Raw genomic sequence first — 7,386 nt, forward strand, 5'->3', positions numbered from 1 at the left:
CAATGGCAGGAATGCTACGAAACCATCACTCACTTCCGCCTGGTAACATCGGAACATGAACTAGGAAGTCAGGAGATGCAGCTGTCTTGAAAGCAGAGCTGACAAGCCAGCTCTTCCCGGACCGCTGCTGCTGAAATCAAAGCGTAACACTGCGTGTCACCACAGGCTTTGTCGCTGTGCAAACCCTACGCTTTGTTATGTACCATTTATTATACGAATATCTATGATCAATTGCCTAATGCAGACGGATAAAGCGGTTTTCATCGGCTCGGTACTTAGATACGGTCGCACATGCTACATCTTAGTCCGACTCAATTATTCATTGCCCGTAGTTGGTGCGTGCACTAGTGATAAGTGAAGATCGGTCGGCCTTCGGCCCGGCCTCGTCTGTTCAATGTTCATAGCTGCAGCGGTGGTGGCGTACAGCGTAAAATAGCAAGATCTGGAATGGATAAAGCTTAGGGCAAAAAAGGTACATTACACAATAAACTGGGGTCGAATCAACCTACCGACAAACGACGAATAAAAGTTCGAACCTTGTAACCCGGCCTCGGATGGTGTAGCTTTAACAATGATGAACAATGCAACAGTTTACCCCACACAAGCACTTACAAGGCAGTAAATACAATGCGATGACAATGGAAAAAAGCTCTTGCATTACTACAGCCCAGTGACAAAAACCAGGCAAGCGTAGCTTAGCATGACGCGTTCAATTACAGACAACAACCAAATCACCATGTATCTCACAGAACAAGAGGCGACCATCATTGTGAATACCCCACCATTTCAGTGGCGAGATAGCTCTTTTTCGTCTCGAGGTCGTGGTAACCGATCGGTCCCCGCTCACAGTCAGCACACACGAGGTACTTCTTATTACCCACGGTCTTGCTGAAGCCGATATTGTAGAAACTATACATGTCATCGACTTGCCACCAGCTTTTCACTGTGCATGTTTCATTACCGTCTTCGGCAGGGAGCTGTTCTTCAAATTCCCTGTGGTTGCTGTCGCCAGCTAGGAGGATTTTGCAGGGACAGTGACGACAGATGGCGTTCTTTGCATTCTTGCCGTCAGGTGACACATTTGACATTTTGAAGCTGGCTGTGAATCTGTGGAAAAGAAAGAATTGTAGTGAAAATTAAGGCCCAGCATTAAATATATGTTGGGAAGTGGAGCAACAAGGTGCCTGAAACAGGCAAGCTTGCAGGAAATTTTATGCCTTACCTTAATTTGATCGGGATTTAGAGGCCACTTGGCCTGTAGGGAACCGTTCTCATCGAGCTCGTGACCTTTTAGACTTTTCTAGCTCCTATCAGGTACCTGATGTTCGCCCAGTGGGCATCCAGTCTTGATCTGAATTGCTCGATATTGGCAGCATCAACGACCGTCTGAGGCAAGCCATTCCAGTCATTGTATGCCCTTGCACTTTGCGATTTTCTCCTTGGTCTGGTGGTGGCTCTGGGCTTCTGGACCTTCTGCGATTGGCCTCAAGTACGACCGTCGGTGGCAGCAGCAAATAATTCTTCCGGAGCCAGGTCAACGCCTCCATGGAACAGCTGGTACATTTGTATCATATCACCTCGACGCCGACGATAGAACAGTGAGGGCAGTTTCAAAAATTGTAGTCGCTCCTCAAAGGGAATGTGTCTGATTAACCCTCGCCGGCCGAGGGGGGGGGGGCGGGTGCCGCCCCCCCCATAGGGTTTTTTCGCGATAGCTCCGAACACGCTGGCGATAGAGACCTGAAACTTGGCATACCTGACCTTTGTACAAAGCCGTATCTTTTGACACCAACCGCATTTTTGGGTCAGGTCAGGTCACTGACCTATGGCGTCATAAGTGAACCTCTGCACGGTCTTCAGATGTCGCAACTTCGCAACGCCCTCACTGCCAGAGGAGATGTCACAGGGAAATGAAACTTGCAGGATCTAGTATCCATCATGAGTCTCACAACTTGTATATCTCGGATTTTTCCTAAATGTCATATGAGGTCAGGTCATTTTCGTGACCTCACTATTATAAGTCAATAGGGAAAAATGAACTGCTATTCTGGCGCCGGGAACGATCTCCAACTATCTCAAGCACACAGAATCGTGATTTGATGCACTCCTTGCAAGGTTAGATGCGTCACTTTTGCAATGTTGACCTTGCGTGACGTCATTTATGACGTCATCAAGGTCATATTAGTTTTTCGTCAATAACTCCCGATCAAATTGAGCTAGCGAGTCGGGAAAGCCACCACTGGACTCAGGAAGACCTGCCGAATCGAATGATATGCGACATGACCTCTTCCGACCAAATTCGTGACATGGGGGTGCTGACCTGACCTTGACCTGAGGTCAACACCCTAAGTTGACCTGACCCGAACAAAAAGTATGACTTTCGACGCGGCTGAGCGAGGCGAACACGATGCTGCCAAAATCGCGGCTCTGCGACCGTTTTTTGCCAAGTTATTCACCAAAAACTGAACCGTATCTTGGGCCACTTGACCTGACCTCAGAGGTCACCGGTTGACCTAGGACCTTAAAATCGGGTACCTACCAATCTCTGCGTCTCGTAACGGCGCACACGCTCGTTTTTTCTTGACGAGCTAGCTCCACCAGGGGCGAAGCGGCGAGGGGGGTCGTACTCGTCCCCCCCCCCTCGGCCGGCGCGTATGTAGAAAACCAATAGGTCCGGCGAGGGTTAAAGCTCGGGGTTACATGAGCAGAGTTGATACGCATTACAAACGGACTACAATGGTCAGGGGCGGATCCAGAAAATCTCCAAGGGAGGGGCCATTAGAAACCAGGAGGCCCCCATAATCCCACCTGTTGGAGGCCCCATCTTCCCACTTGTTGGGCCCCCCCCCAAAAAAAAAACTGCGTCTATTGAGCTTATCTAGCTGTTCAGGCAACATCTCAACATGAATAGCCACTTTATTTTCAGGAGGCCCCCTTTTCAGCTTTTTAACTTTTTATTTTATTTTTGAAAAAAATCGGCCAAGGGGGGGGGCCATGGCCCCCATGGCCCCCCCCCCTTGTATCCGCGCCTGACAATGGTGAGCGAATAGGAAAATCCGTTCCTGATACGCATTTACTTGCTCATGTAACCCCGGTAAAAGTTACCAGGCGCGTTGCTCTCCGTTGGACACGTTCGATCAGAAGTTGGTCGGCGCGATTGAATGGGCCCCATGCCACGTTGCCGTATTCCAAGTGTGGGCGCACAAGTGTTTTGTACAGCAGTGGGAGGATGGTCTCGTGGACAAGCTCGAGCGATTGTTTTATGATTCCCAGGATCTGGTTAGTCTTCGCCGCTGCAGCAGCAGCCTATTTGCGGAACTTGAGCGAGGAGTCCACGAAGACACTATCGCGGTCGGCTTCGACCACCTCCAGCTCAACTCCTCGGATGGCGTATTTGACCCGAGGGTTGTTGCGTCCCAGGTGCAGGATTTTGCATTTCCCCTCGTTGAATGGGAGCTGCCAGCGGTCGGACCATGCCACTAGATCAGTGGTCGGCAGGTCATTCGGGGTCGTGCCCCCTTTTTGGGCGCCAGGCAGGGCCATTACCCCCACCTACCAGACCCCATTGCTGACACAACCAAGTTTACTGAAATTCCATACCGTCCTGGAACTCTTTGGGTATTTGTGTATCGCGATGTAAACGCGATGGGCTCGTAAGCGGATAGGGCTTTACCGTTTACGCTCCATATGTGAAACGATCTTTAGGCAAAAAATTCCGACAGGCGGCCATTTTTCTGTTGGTGAAAGTGGCCTCTGGACCCATAATAACCGTTGGCTTATGAGCTTTTTCTGGAGATCATCTTGAGCCATAAAATCTCACTTCAAGAAGTTATAGCGGGTCCCGATTTTCTCGACACTTGTCATTGCCCTCTTGAATGAGACGGAATGACCAAGGACCTTAAAAATGGGCAGCAGCGGCTTCCTATTGTCACGGGTAGCACGCTCGTCTTTTTTATGCACAGCTCCATCTCAGAGTCCGAGAGGCCGCGGGGGTCCGATCGACTCCTCCCCCTTACGTTAGCGGCTGTTGAAACGCCAACAGACGGACGACGGTTAAAAGTTGCAGCTGCTTTTGTACGACTGTACGGAGGGGTGAGATGGTGAGGCGAGCAGGTACAGTCCACAGCAGAAGTAATGTGTGGTTTCAGTCATGGGTATGTTCTGCTTCTGAAGCTTAGGAACGATTAGCCAGACTACAATGAAACTCTGAATGTAGCTTATATGTATCGTCACCCTTGCAGCTGCAACTTTAGCTATTGACATCTTCTTTTCGATCACTCCGCATTAAACAATCGCCAGTCAAAGCCAACCGTTAAGATTGGTAAAACCCTACATTACTTTAGCGGTGGGCTGTACATGAAAATTGGTATCTAATCAATGTGTGCTGGGCCTTTGGCCTGGGCTAATCTTTGAACCTTGGGATGCAACAGTCACGATGGCTCCATCACTGGAGCTACAAACTAAAAAGATAGGCTTTCTCAGAATCCCTCATTACCCCACCGAAAGGGCTCCATTACCCCCAAAGGGGGCATGCCCCACCATTTGCCGACCCCTGCACTAGATCATCGATGTCGCTTTAGAGTGATGTCGTTACCGTTGGGTCTCGCACCAGCTGCATATGCGATATTTGGGCAGAGTGGTAGCTGCCATCTCTGTGACGAGAGACAGCCACCTCTCCCTCCGCATCAGCCTCCGGTAGGGACTAGGGTACTGACGGGGTTACGATTTTGCTCATCCCTCGCCGGCTGGGTGTCTTGGGTGGGGTGGCCTCTGCCAGCTCTGGATTGAGCGACAGCCATCCCCACAACCTCAGCGGCTTCTGAGCGGGAGACACTTTCTTGCTGTATTGTCCGGTACAGCATTGTATCATCAGCAAACATCTTTACTGAGCAGTCGACCACAGATGGTACTATGTCGTTAACAAACAGCAGGAACAAGAGGAGCCCCAGGACCGAGCCTTGAGAGTTGAGGTACTCCATTCCTGATGGCAGTTGGTTTCGAGTGTCTTCCGTCCACGACCACTTCTTGCTTGCGCTTGGGTAAGAAGGCCTCAATTCACTTCAGGAGTTTGCCTGAGATCCCAAAGCACCTAAGCTTTTTCAGAAGTCGGATGTGTGGTACCGAGTCTAACGCCTTACGAAAATCCAGGTATGGCACGTCAACCGCGTCTCCTTGTTCAAGCATATTGGTCCAGTCCTCCAGCACCTCCAGCAGTTGGGAACTGCAGGACCCTCGGGGACGGAATCCATGCTGGTGTCTAGACTAAATATTATTTTTATATTAGTGCCTAATGCCTGTTAAAACAATGAATCAGCCATCAACAATCAGCTGACAAAAATGAGCTTATGTAATTTTGCATGAGTTGATTTAAGCCAAGTGTATGGCAGTCAGTCTCAAAGAACATGTGACATTCTGAATGGAACTGGTTCATTAGTAGCCTGCACTGGCTCCCCACCAAATCCGCACTACACCACAGCAAATCATGGCACCAAACCACCACCAGTCACCACATAATAATGGTGTGCTAGTGTCTCATGACTCAGCACTGCATTAGAAAAACCAAGACCTTCGTAAAATAGCCATACCTATAACCTAATTTTCATTTTAGGTGCCAACCAGTATGCCTGCAGAATGCCTGTGCTGTTCATGCTGTTCATTCTCCAGACATCAAGGGTGAAAAGGTTACAATCCTAGCATGCGTTTATGGCAATTCTAGCATCATTATATTGATATGCTCATATGGCTCAGAAATCGCAAAGTAACCGCGTCATCAACAACTGGAACAGCCTACCGCCAGCGGTCGTCGCCTCAGACACCCTGAACTAATTCAAAAACTGGCTTGACGCTCACTAGGCAGCACACCTTGCACACGACATCCCTCACACAGATGAAAAGTCAGACGCACGGGGCGCTTGACTAGAAAGGTTTCCAAAGGCCTCTGGCTCTGGCCTATCTAAATTCCGTCCTTCATAAGTAAGTATGTAAGTTACCCAAACCATGGAAAAATGGGAAAATCATCACAAACATTTAAAGGTAGTGTGCCACCTTTGAAAGATTTCCCATTTTATTTTTCCTAGGATAAGAAGCTTCTGTTTGTACCTAATATCGCAAAAAAAAATCAAAAATGGGCCTGGAATAGTGCCTTTTTCGCCTAAAAGTTTTTCGGTTTTTAGATATGTATAACAACTGTAGTGGGCTCACCTGCAAACAGGCGTCGGGCAACAATCGCGAATGCGGCGCACTTGTGACAATAAGCAAAGGTCATTATAGTGTTACGAACGTCTATCAATTCAGCAGCAACGAATATCAGCCTCACAGCAGCATATTTCGGGGCCTTTTGATTTGGCTGAAAATCGGTATACAGGGCCTCCTCGATGCGCTGATTCCGAAAATGTCCCTCTTTGGGGTGGTATTTTGCACCGTTAACGAGTTAACGGCCATTTAACATTTTAACGGGAAACGGCGGGGTCTTTCGATTTGGCTGAAAATCAGTATACAGGGCCTCCTCGATGCGCTGATTCCGAAAATGTACCTCTTTGGTGTGGTATTTTGCACCGTTAACGAGTTAACGACCAATTAACATTTTAACGGGAAACGGCGGGGTCTTTCGATTTGGCTGAAAATCGGTATACAGGGCCTCCTCGATGCGCTGATTCCGAAAATGTCCCTCTTTGTGGTGGTATTTTGCACCGTTAACGAGTTAACGGCCATTTAACATTTTAACGGGAAACGGCGGGGTCTTTCGATTTGGCTGAAAATCAGTATACAGGGCCTCCTCGATGCGCTGATTCCGAAAATGTCCCTCTTTGGGGTGGTATTTTGCACCGTTAACGAGTTAACGGCCATTTAACATTTTAACGGGAAACGGCGGGGTCTTTCGATTTGGCTGAAAATCAGTATACAGGGCCTCCTCGATGCGCTGATTCCGAAAATGTACCTCTTTGGTGTGGTATTTTGCACCGTTAACGAGTTAACGACCAATTAACATTTTAACGGGAAACGGCGGGGTCTTTCGATTTGGCTGAAAATCGGTATACAGGGCCTCCTCGATGCGCTGATTCCGAAAATGTACCTCTTTGGGGTGGTATTTTCCACTGTTAACGAGTTAACGGCTATTTAACATTTTAACGGGAAACGGCGGGGTCTTTCGATTTGGCTGTAAATCGGTATACGTGGCCTCCTGGATGCGCTGATTCCGAAAATGTACCTCTTTGGGGTGGTATTTTCCACCGTTAACGAGTTAACGACCAATTAACATTTTAACGGAAAACGGCGGGGTCTTTCGATTTGGCTAAAAATCGGTATACAGGGCCTCCTTGACGCGCTGATTCCGAAAATGTATCTCTTTGGGGTGGTATTTTGCACCGTTAACGGGTTAACGACCAA

The 7,386-nt window shown here is 48.6% G+C and overlaps 1 long non-coding RNA gene across 1 annotated transcript; it reads right to left on the reverse strand.

Annotated features, from left to right (window-relative positions):
- Window positions 1–191: 191 nt before the first annotated feature.
- Window positions 192–6,186, reverse strand: LOC122366799. The gene is made up of 2 exons (XR_006253952.1): window positions 6,100–6,186; window positions 192–1,107 (listed from the first exon to the last, which is right to left on the reverse strand). It is a non-coding gene; the product is annotated as an uncharacterized LOC122366799 (long non-coding RNA).
- Window positions 6,187–7,386: the final 1,200 nt, after the last annotated feature.

Source organism: Amphibalanus amphitrite, unplaced genomic scaffold (genome assembly GCF_019059575.1).
Source record: "Amphibalanus amphitrite isolate SeventyFive unplaced genomic scaffold, NRLGWU_Aamphi_draft 000832F_arrow, whole genome shotgun sequence".
NCBI classification, from domain to species: domain Eukaryota; kingdom Metazoa; phylum Arthropoda; class Thecostraca; order Balanomorpha; family Balanidae; genus Amphibalanus; species Amphibalanus amphitrite.